Source organism: Poecilia formosa, unplaced genomic scaffold (assembly GCF_000485575.1).
Source record: "Poecilia formosa unplaced genomic scaffold, Poecilia_formosa-5.1.2 Scaffold10, whole genome shotgun sequence".
Taxonomy (NCBI): Eukaryota; Metazoa; Chordata; class Actinopteri; order Cyprinodontiformes; family Poeciliidae; genus Poecilia; species Poecilia formosa.
The window spans coordinates 1,970,609-1,983,001 of NW_006799949.1; the positions used below are offsets into that span (position 1 = coordinate 1,970,609).

Sequence of the window (12,393 nt, forward strand, 5' to 3'; positions counted from 1 at the left end):
AGTTTAAAAAGCCGTTTTAAACATATCATCTTGTCTTTTTCATAAGGCAGTAAAACTGTAACCTTCTCTTCGTGTGATTTTCTCTCTACTTCTAAAATAAACAATTATTGACGTGTGTCAGGGAGACCAGAAATAAGCATTTGGCGTGACAATTACAGCAGTCGAAGATAAATCGGCATTAGTAGCTACAATCATCAACAGGTCAGAGTTGAGGTTTACAAAAACTGGAGAAGAGAAATTGGCCACAAGACTCTGATAAATGTGTCATTTATTACCCACATCACAAACATGCCAACACACTTGCTTGTAATTGTCTGAAGTTTACGTCCAACCCTCTGCTGTTGGACTTGTTGGACAGCAGATTTTCAGCAAAGCGGTCTCATCACGGCACACTTCAGAGTCAGCATGCCTGAACTCTGTCCAGAGAGCTGTGGTCGTTGTCACAGGAGCTCATTGTTATTTTGGAAGCAGCATGTGTTTGTCTTACTGTGGCTCAGGTTTCCCATTCGTCCGGAGAGGCTCGGCTTGCTTTGGTCTGTGGAGGGAGTCATGACGGATGGCGTTCCCCTGCAGTCCCTTGCTGGCCCCACCTCTCTTTCAGTTTTTCTGAGGGCCAAAATAGAGAAGAGAGTGCTGCAGCTGCAGTGAAGCGATCAAAGCAGGTGTTCGTTTTAAACCTTTAAGTGAGTGTGTAAAAAAAATAAAAAATAAAAAATCCCTCTTTTTAGATTTGTTTTATAAAGGCATGGGTTTCTTAGGTTAACTTTGAGCAGTATCTAAAAAAAATACATTTAGGTATTTATAAAAGTGTAATAATACAGTTTGGGGGTATTTCCAATGTGTCTTAACCTCTGAGAATGAAACTGTGTGTGATCCATAAAGCTGGTATCATGGCTCTGCATGTGAACATGAACCTACCCTCTTACACTTCATTTGTTAATTTGTGGAGCAGGTTAATTACCTTGATCAAAGGTCAGGAGATTTAGTATTCTGAGGCTGGGCTGTGAGATTTGAATTGGACACGTCAAATGTTTATAAAATGAAAACCCGATGCAGTCATGGGACTTTAGCCAATTAAGAACATTAGGAAAGTTTTATTCTAATCGACGGTGATATCAGTTGCAGACGTCCATATTAAGCTTGATGAATAATCATGAAAACTCATCTCAAGCCTATCAAGCGCATATTAATATCAGAAACGTGTGTCTGGAGTCCAGAGACGTGATCACATTTCCCTCTAGCATCAATCCTAATATGCAGATGAATGCTCTTTTAAACCTAACACAGGCCTCTGAGGTACATTTGATATTTCATTCATGTGAACAACTACAGAAAAAAAGGAAATGGCTAAAACAAACAAAAATACCCAGAATGCCCAAGTGTTAAATCTCTTGAGGTTGTGCGTAATTACCCTAAAGAGCACCTTACCTGAACACCTCCTGCTTCCTGTCAGCAGTGCACACATGCTAACACATACACACAGGAGAAGAGACATATACCGGCTTTACTTTTCTCACACGTCACAAAAAAAACCCATCTCTTTTCTCCCTCTCTCTAAAACACGCTTAGACATTAGCACAAATATAAACACACACACACACACACACACACACACACAAAATACTTAGGCCAATGCATCAGCAAAGAGCGCTGCGGCTCTGCGGCCAACCGCACCGTTCACCAGGGAGAAATCTTCAGCTCATTTCTGACCCAGGCTGCCGAGGTGTTAATTGCCCTCCTGAGTTGGCAGAATTTTCAGGGTAAAAGGTGCTATCCTTGATGGATCAGCACTGTTGCCACCAGTGACTGATTCTTTCAACTTGGATGTGTAACATGCATATCCTATATCTCATTAAAACAGCCTGTAGGAAAGAGAGATCAGGCACATTTGAGTAGATGCACAAATGTTTATTAAGATGAGTGTATGAGATGAACTTATATTTAAATGGCAAAACAACAACAACAAAAAACAAAACAGGATTTTTTTTTAAAACAAGATACATTTAAGATGAATGTAACTGAGTTCAGTCGCGGCTAAAGAGGTTAGAAAGAACATAGGGAACTGATGAGTCTGCAACTTTTTCAATTTCTGAGTTAATTTTCACAGTCGACAATCAAAATAGTGTTTTGCTTTTTGCTTGTGCACTATCTATGTTTTAATTACAGTACATAAAGCAATACATAACACACAATCCTATCCCACACACCATGGGACTCTTGCTGGTGTGATTCAGTTTGTTTTCATGTTGCTGAAAGACTTTGCTAAGATCTGATTATGTGTTAGTGACTATTTACAAAGTTCAAATAAATAAGCTTAAGGTTTTAAAGACAAGAGAAAACCTGCATACATAATAGGATATTTTCATTTTTAATTTCGACATATTTTGACATCATGGTGTATTTTTAATTTTTTACTTTAATATTCATCAGAAAGATGCTGAAACTTTAGATTTGATTGTAAAAAATTGAATTTCTTTATTTTAATGTAAGAGTTTCCAGTACAGAAAAACATGTCAGATTAAGCAACTCTTCAGCGGATCACACAGGAGGCTACTTTAAATTACGTTAATTTAATAACAAAAAAAAAGTATGTGCGTGTGTCTGGAGAGTCTTTATATGAAAACACTCAAACATCCAAATTTAAATACTTAACATGACGGACACAGTTTAATTTATTGCATGATCATGTTTTAAATAGTAATCTGATCTGGCATATGGTGGGATAATCTCTGTAAAAAATTACATCTACTTCTTCAATGTTTATTGTTTTTCAAGCTGCTTCATGTTCGCATCTAGACATTTTACTCAGAATGTCCTTGCTGCTGGTAACATTATATGTTTTGTGGAGAAAGTTTAAACAGTTCAAAAATGAAAGCTCCATTTCTAAGCTATTTTGCAACAAACACTAAATTCACAAGCATCTGCATGTTGGAAGTACCCACAGCACTAGCTCCACACAAGCTGAGATTTAGTGGCAAAACGTGTTTAAAGAGGAAATCCATAAGCACACAAATACAGTGAAAGCAGATCCATGTGCATTTGGTGCATTTGGCATTCACACGTGGAGAAAAACTGGCATTACCAATTTTGTAACGTTTCTCTCAAAATCTCTCATGACCTTACGTTTTCTTTGCTTCACACTTTTAAACCTAGGCAAAACTTCCTACTTCTTATGAAATTAGTATGATCTTCTCTCCAAATGCCCTGAATATTTGACTGCATACTTTCACAGGACTCTTGTCAAGTATTAGCCATCATCAGAAACCTAAAACACTGCACAGTATTCTCACCATGAGCACTTCATTTGTGTCACAGAAACAGCTGAACTGAACTTAAAAAACACTAAGCATTTTAACACTAATAGAGTTAAAATGATTAAAACAGTGGCATAAAAATATATATTATTTGATACGCTGCAGCTATAAGAATAATCTGCATGCATTCAATCCGACAACTGAATTGTCACTTGATGAAACTCACCATTATTGTTGATGCCGCCTGCTTCTGCACATTCTAAGACCCAGAGTGACGGCAGGTCCTCTGAATGTTGATGCTCAGTCATGTAAGATTCATTCTGGCCTTGAGGATAATTTCTGTTTGATATGATTGATTCCAGAGAGAAACGAGTCCAACGATGCAGCTAACCTTAGCAAAGCGTGAAAAATCGACTGAGAAAGCGTGCAGCATGACGGAAAAATGAACATTTAATTACGTGTAATTGTCCATTAAGAATAACTTGATCTGCTGAGTGGAGCTCATTCAGTTAACAAGTGGCTTGTTAGAGCCATCAGCTATTTGCTTCCTGTACTTATTGCTTAATTTCTTATGACTTATATGTTTTTTTTTTGTTTGTTGTTGTTTTTTTTTTTTTTTTTAAGCCGTTTCACATGCTTTTTGCTAAGGCTTCTAAGTCAACAAATGGTGAATAGAAAACGGTTACTATAAGATGTAATTTAATAAAAGAATAAAAATAAAAGAACAGAGTTAAATGTCTAAACATCACATGCGGTATGCATGGGGGACAGAGACAGGCACAGACAACATGAATGCAGGTATATAGCTCATTGAAGCACTAAAAAAACCCACACAGCAGGGGATCCTGTGTGAAACCCAAGATATACGACTCCAGGCCCACTCCCTGGTTTTCCAGTCTGTGGGGACATTATGAACCGGTTCCAGGCCCTGTGTCACCCCTGTCATCGGTAAGCAGTCCACTAAAACACCTGTTCCACACATCTGGGAACTGGCAGCACAACTCGGCTACCACGTTCAAGATTTATCTGGGAATCTGAGCGTGTTTGGTCGCTCTGTAAATACGTGCATAACTATGTCCGAGCAAATAGTTCAACGTTGCACAAATCACAGTTTTTTGAGTTTTTAAGTTTCAGTGTTAAATAAAGGACGCAGACGTTTTTTGCATCCTATGCATCCTACTTTTATTTAGAGTGAACATGTATTAAATACATAATTAAAACTGAGATGTTAAAAAGGAATATTTTTTTAATTTCAGCTAATAGCTACAAAATTCAAATAAATTAAAATATATTTTAAAAAAGCCAGTTTGCATCAAAATATCTATACTGACTGGAGATAGGTGCTGTACCTCTGTTGGTTATTTTAGTTTAAATCACTGTCTCATTTTAATGAGCTTTTTTCAGCTTGAAGTTTATTCCAGATCGCTCACCAAACCTGTGTGGTCTTTACTAAAACAATACTGCCATCTAATGACAGTCTGACTACACAGGGCCACATCCTGTTTGTGAATGTAGTTTTTTTTTCTTTTTTGCCTGCATACTTTTAATTTAAGGTGAAAAAGGTGACCAAAACTTGGGAAACAAATGGCAATATGTTCATTTGAAGCCCCCATGGTGGACTGAGGATCTGTTTCGGATATACTCCAGTCTCCAACACTCCATCCTCCAGGTTATTTAGATGGAAAAATGTTTAAATGTTATGGCAAAAATATTTTATGCTTGTTTCCTGTTTTAATAATACTTCAAAATATTACAAGACACCTAAAGAATTACACAAACTATGTAAGACATTTCCGCTAAATGTATTTTATAAGACTAAATTATTCATATTTAGAATGTAAAAGGAAAGAAACTATTTCATCTAGATTAAACTGTAGCGACCTTTGATCATTTACATGGGTTTATATCAGCAGACTGAAAAGACATGATATTTCATGTGAAATTAATCCTCTGCAAAAAAGGAAAAAAAAAAAAAAAAAACCACAAAAAAAAAAGAGTAGTAAAATGTTCCTCCTCATGCTTTATGACCTTTTCTGGAGTGAACTTATCTCTGCTTCACATTTCAAAGCATTCACATTTCGCCAAATCCCACAGCCATCAAAAGAGATTCCATCTCAAATATCCTCTTTTGTACAGACAGCTGAGTCTTTCTACATCTATGAAGACTCATTTCAGACTTCAGTTACAACTGTTATTTTACATCTGTTGCTTCCCAAATGACTAAATCCAGAAAAACACTCGCTCTCAAGGATTGTTTCTCTCTTTATATGCATTTCACCCCAGTTTGGGTCCATCTTCTTTAAAAATTAAAACACCACACAGGCTGAGTTCATATAATGAGATATATAAACATTAGTTGTTTAGCTAAGGATTGAGAGAGTTTATTTCTCTTTCTTGGGATTTTCTATTTGGATTAGGGCAGGTGAACAGGTTTTAGTAGAATAATTGAATTGAACCTGTACAACAGAATAATACCAAGACCACCAGTGATATTATTTTGTTTTTTCATACTTCCATACTTGAAATGGGAATCATAAAAACAGTGACAATATTAATTTATTTGCAAAATTAAGCAGGGGAGGAATATCAATACCTGAATGAACATTTTAGGTTTGAAAGTGTCAAATTCAATTTTTTTTTTTTTTTATAAATAAGGGAAGACCTGTAATTTATGTATTTTGTGTTGTTTGGTGCCAATGTTACCCACATATGGTTTGCAGAAAACTAATTTCCAGAGTCATGGTATATAGTGAGGCATAGTAAAAATGAAAAAAATAAAAATAAAAATATTGAAATATATATATATATATATGAAATAAATGCCAATTTAAACTTAATTTAAATAAAACGGCACATATATTTTTTTTCTTTTTTGCCACATGAGCACATTCAGAGAACACAGCTGCATACACAGGCAAAGAAACAGAGAAATATAGTTCTGCATCACCCTGGGGCACAATGAACCTTGAGCTGTTATAAAAAGTGTTATTCAATCAAGGAAGCGCACAACACAGGCAGCTAACCCAGAGCTGCAGGTCACTGGGAGGTCATCCACTCACTGGCGTGTCGTCCACTTCACATTCATGTCCTCAGCCCTTTAATCAAATCCTAAAACATGTATCTGCAGCATGATTAAATGCGTTATTGCTGCACTAAAAAAATGTTATAGGGTAAGTTGCAGAATATGAGAAACATATATTCATTTTTTTTTCTTTATTATGGTCAAGTGTTTGATTGTGCTATTGCTTTTTTACCTATATTTTTGTCTTTTTAATAACTATTTTTTTGTCATGTACAGCTATGCCACGTTGAATATTTAAGTTTTTTTTTTTCCTCTGAAATGTACAAAGTAGGACCGATACTGTACATGCTGAATCATTGCCTGCTGACCATAAAATTTGTGGTTCCACAGAGTGGCCAGCAGCCGTATGTTTGCTGAAAATGGTGTCAGGGCTGATAACTCATCCCCTCTTACTGGTCTCCGTCTGAGTCCCCTCTCCACCATCCCTCTTTTCTCCAAATAGTCTGTCCCAGAGGGTCCCACGGGAGCATGGTCACCCAACGGGGACCTATTAACGGAGATGGAGGGCGGGGGTGACAGAGTGGTAGAGTGGGGTGAAAGAAAAGAGTCGGAGGCGGGTCAAATCACTTTGTGGCCAAGCAGGACTATCATTTACTGTAATTCAGATTGTGTCAGGCTGAAGGAGAGGGAAGGTGAAGTGGTGTGGTGTGGAGCATCCTGGCTCTCATCAATCTCTCCCCCACCCCACCTATCAAAGACAATAGCAGGCTGACAGTAGCTGTTGTATGGGAGGTTAGGTACGGGAGATGATATAACAGCTACTGTGAGGCCTATCTGGTTGGGGTTATTCAAAGAATGTAGCTGTGTAACATTTTACATTTGATACACAGCGCAAACCAAATAAAGGCTGAATATATTGAAAGTTGTTTTTTCTAACCCAAAAGTTGTGTTTTTGTTCAGCTTGTTGTTCAAAGTAAATTAGTAATTAGATTTTTTGTAAAGTATCTACAAGTGATGATCAGTTATGGTTATTTGCAATTAATATGTAATGTTCCATTAAAAAAAAGGAGCAATTATATCAAAGAATGGGCTGAATGTAATACCTGAAAAACAAAAATATTGCCCAGGATCCATAATCCCCTAGATGCCAAGCTCTGCCCTCAGCACAATGGAATCAGTCTGGCGTTGTTCTCCTGATAATTTAAAAGACAAGTCCAGATAAGGTAGCATGATTTGTTTCCTAGATTTGTTTTTAGATTTGTTGCTGCTCTAGAGCCCAGATCCAGCATGCCTTACACTGCTGCATTTTGCTTTCCATTCCACACTTCTTTCTCCAGCTGTTAGAATTCTGTTCCATGAAGTTCTCTATGTACTGTCCTTGAGCTAATCTGAAGATTACAAGAACTTCAAGACACATGCAAGGATTTGGAAAGCCTACGTTGAATAATTTGGAGGGCTGACCCAATACCTTTGACAATGTATTGGGTAGGACTGATGGTGTGCCTCATGTGGAGAGATTTTGGGAACAGTATAATGACACTTTGATGTATAATAATTTCTCTAGGATATAGCAGAGAAAAGGACATTAAAAAGACCCCTGTCCGATCTAGCAGAAGCAGCAGCATTTAGTTCATGTAATCCTAACAAGTTTGTCTGGGTGAAATTAAAAAGCTCATATTGAAGAGTACCAGTTTCTGGGGTGTCCATCAACTACTGGGACTCCTGTGGCTCAACATGAGCAGTTTTCATGGAAAAGTCCAACTTTCTCCCTGGACACATCTTGAAGTAACCCTAGGCAAGGTACTAAACCCCAAGTTGCCTGCTGATCTGTACCATGGTGCATGAATGTCCTCAGTTGCCATGACATTTCCCCTATGATGAAAGGAAAACACTTTCTTGATGTTTGTTGATTGGATTTTTTTTTTTTTTGAAAGTAGAACTAAAGTATCCAGGGTTGCATCACAGACTTGCTTATAACACTTCATATTTAACAAATCAGCATTTCCATAGTGACACCTGACTGTAAAAGATCTAACTACAGGGTCTCACATCATGACTTTGTCCACCCTGTACATTTTATTGCTTCCAAAGAAGGGCTTGGTCTATATGTTCATTTGATGAAACTTAGTTACAACAAAACCTAAATGTATGATTTGTCTTTACATCCGGTATGCCTTGATGTTACTGTCAAATGTTATTATAATGTAGTGTTTTAAGATGGGATTGATTAATGTGACCAAATACTAGAATCATTTCTTATTGGACTGCTATGGCTTTACTTGTCACTAGAGGGCGGTATCTTACTTTTTATTGACATTCAGCAGGAGAAAGAAAACATCCAAACAGCATGGGCTTAAGCCACGTTTCGATCTTTTGCTTAACCTCTTCTCTGAAGGGTTTCTTCTCCTGTAAATGCAATTAATCATTCAATTTAAATCTTTCTTTTCTTTGTTAAATTCAAAATTTGTAAAAAATAAAAAAATTAAAAAAATAAAAAATTCCCCCTCAAAATTGAAACATTAATTTTACAGTCAGCTTGGTTCCAACGTGCAACATATCTACTCTTTGTACCCTCTTTGTTATGTTAGAAATGGGATTCGGATATTCTGTGAGAAACTGACAATAATCAGCATGCTTTCTGTAATTGTGATAATTTAGCTGTGTCATCATAAAAAAAGTGTTAATTATTTTATCAAAAGATGTGTCAGAATAAAAAGTAAGATGGAACTATTCCAGACATAGAGTTGATGCTGTCAACCATTTGCGCTGCTAATGTCAAGTAAAAACAATGTTTTTACTTTGAAACCAAAACAGACATGGGAGAATTGATCATGTTCTTTAGAAAAGGTAAACAATTTAAATAGACATTGCACACACACTAGTCCGATGATTGCAGAATGGCAGAGGCATCGACATAATGAAATGTGCATTACTAAAACAGCAACCTACAAGGCCACATTAAATCATTTTAAATTGCATCTGAGTTGACCTGATTCTAAAGTATGCCTCATGCCAAAATCCATGCAGACAATAAGGTAATATTTTTCTGCTAGACAAACTGTGAAGTGTTTTGATTTATATCCTTTTTTTTCCCCAGCATTTAATAATTACTTAAGTACACGAGTGCTAAAAAGTCAGACTGCAGCAGACACAGTTATGCCCTTTGTCTATGTCCCACCTTTTAACAACAATACTCCTGCTTATGTTTCACTCTCGTTGAGTCTTCGAAGGCTTTGGTTTTGTCACTCATCTGGTAAGTAAGGTTTGCGGATATAAACCAACACGTCCCCAGCCCAAAAATAAGCCCTCTATGACTCCAGCTTTGAAATGGGATCTTAAAAACAAGAGCTTGGCCCAGCCACACTCTTTAATTAGGGAGGCCCACAGATGCCTGTGTTCTCGTCCTTTTTACGCACACACAGACACGCTTATACGGACGAGTACACACTGTACACATTGAAATTGCACTTCAAAACATTTAAAATATTGTAAAAACAGAAGGGATCAAACAGAAGAGCACAACACAATAGATTGTATATCTATAACACCTTTTTCCGACAGATGACAAGTGTTTTTTTTTTTGTTGTTGTTTTGTTTTGCTTTTGTTTTCTTTTGCTGTGAACTGAAGCTGCTTGTGCACTAAAATGTCATGAATGGTTCCTTCCCAAAAACCTCGCTGGCACACCCATTGGTTTCTGTGTTGCGTGAATGAGCTTGCTGTCATTTTCTATCTGTGCGCTTTTTCAGTAACGTGTCACATGATCACCAAGACAGCGCGATCCATTCTTTATCATGCTAATGTTTTTCAATATTCCTCCACAAAGAGCATACATTGCTCATACAAAAGATGGCTTCTCACAGACTTGTTAAAGACACACACACATACAGACTTGCGCACACACACACACACACATTTGACAGAGTCCCATTTTAGTGGCCAGTGACAGTGATTTCTTGTCTGATTCACTCACTGATACAAAGAGGTTCATACACTAACTTTAGGGACAAACATGTGTAAACAAGCATGAATCATTTACCCAACCGAACTAAAAAAAAAAAATAAAAATAAAAACATTCTAGTGTCCAAATAAAAAATGATTGTGCTCTTTCATAGGGCCTCAGAATGAGAGCAAATGGATCTTTTTTTTTTAATTTATTTATTTCTCTTCATTTACAAATTCACTCTAAGAATTTGCATCCTAATATGTGTCCTCCATATCTATCTCATAAAAAGCTTTAGTTTTTTACTAATTTCAATAATGTTTTGTTTTCCCTGCACTAAAACTGTATTGCTACATAATAGTACTGTGCTCACATTTCTTTTGTTTTAGTTTTTTGTCCAAGCAGATTTTCTTTTTAGTAGGCTATTAGAATAAAATGGTATATATATTTAAATATATGTACCCTGGATTTTTAAGAAAAAATGCACTGTAGTCTAAATATATGATACATCAATCAATCATCTTTATTATCCTGAAGAGGCACTTATTGTACTTTATGAATGATTCTGAGTCCCATTATAAAATATTTTTCAAAAGACTTTATGCAGCATTGTGTTAAGTAATTTCACAATTCTTCGCTCTTCAAGTTTTCCATGTTTTTCTGTTTATAATGGAGATCCAAAGCTGCCGTCTGAGGGGAACGCAATGTTCTGAAAGTTGTCCTCACTTCAGGCTATTGTGTAAAAACACAGATGCACACAAACGCACAGATGCATGCATACATGTGCAGCATGCCGCTCTCCCTTTGCATAAATTGACACATGAAGCATATAATTCTCCATGTAGGGGCCATTTAAGGGGGCATCAAGGCCCATTTTAAAATCTCATTAGCAGGGCAGCTGCACTTAGCACCCCATGCTGGTGATTGAGGCTCTCTTTTTGTTTTGTTTTTATTGTACTTGGGTCCCATGCAGAACCGTTGCACACCCGCCACCTTCCCAATTCTCAGGCCTCAAAAAGAAATAATGGCACCCTCAGAGGCGAACATCGGGAGGTTCAGAAGGTTGGATACAGCACATTTACTTTACTGAGCGCACAGACAGATCGTCTCACACTGTACTGTAAGATATAATACACTTACAGTAAAGACAGACCAATTACAGTCAAAACACATATAATTATGTTTACACAACTAATTTAAAAGAAAACCTCTGATTTATTTGTCACCAGATCACAGGTCAAAGACAACCACACAGTTCATATCCAGGCCATTCTATAATCAGTTTTAATCAGTCTAATTCATTCCAGTGTGGTATAAAGATATAATTAGGTTTAACTGCAATTATATCAAACCAGTTCAATCAAAATACAATACAGAAAAATAGTTTATCCTTTTAATGCCAATGATAAAAAATATATATATCAAATAAAACTGAGCTGGTCACATCAAGTTGTTGACTTTTCAGGAATCCATCTCTTGAGCAAGCATGAGGTGAAATTGGAGAATAACACCTCAACTTTAAAAAGAAATAATCTCCAGGACAAGAAGGATCAGTTCGGTCGGCCATTTGGGGATTGATGAGATAGAAGTGAGAGAGGAAAAACACAGAAGAGCTACTTCAGTAGATTGTGTGGCAAACAAAAGCAAAATAAACACAATGTGATTAGAAGCAAAACTCTGCAAAGGGCCAGGAAAGTCCATTGGAATTTAAAAGATCTGAAGCAGAAGTTGAAGATTTAAACAGATAAGAAGTAGACATTTTCTACGGTAATCAAAAATAAAGAGTACTTAATTGCTGCAATAGCACAAAACTGTCTAAGTCCAGGAAAGAAAAATAGTCGAAAAAAGAAGCACATGTGCCTTATGTGGAAATAATCCTTGCTGAGTTTTAATACATGGGTAGTGGCAGCAATGGTGACATCAGTCATTTCATTTGATAAATAAACCTGGACACAGAAACACAGAACATGGAGTACTTTGTTTAAAAGAAATACAGAGACTATATATAGTTAATTGAAGCAGTAGCTGTTTTAATAACTTTTTCATGAAAGAGACAACTAGTTATTGCATAATGACGCTATAATTTATTGAAAATATAAACAAAGGAATCCAATGGCATCAGTAACTCCATCATTTACTTTATTCATAAAAAAACAAAGCTAAGCACAGAAGCAC

The 12,393-nt window shown here is 36.6% G+C and overlaps 1 long non-coding RNA gene across 1 annotated transcript in view; it reads right to left on the reverse strand.

Annotated features, from left to right (window-relative positions):
• Positions 1–505: 505 nt before the first annotated feature.
• The window catches only part of LOC103130162 (uncharacterized), a 48,582-nt gene continuing 36,694 nt past the window's right edge, over positions 506–12,393 (reverse strand). The window contains exon 6 of the long non-coding RNA XR_001660057.1: positions 506–606. This is a non-coding gene — a long non-coding RNA (uncharacterized LOC103130162). The remainder of the gene's footprint in view (positions 607–12,393) is intronic.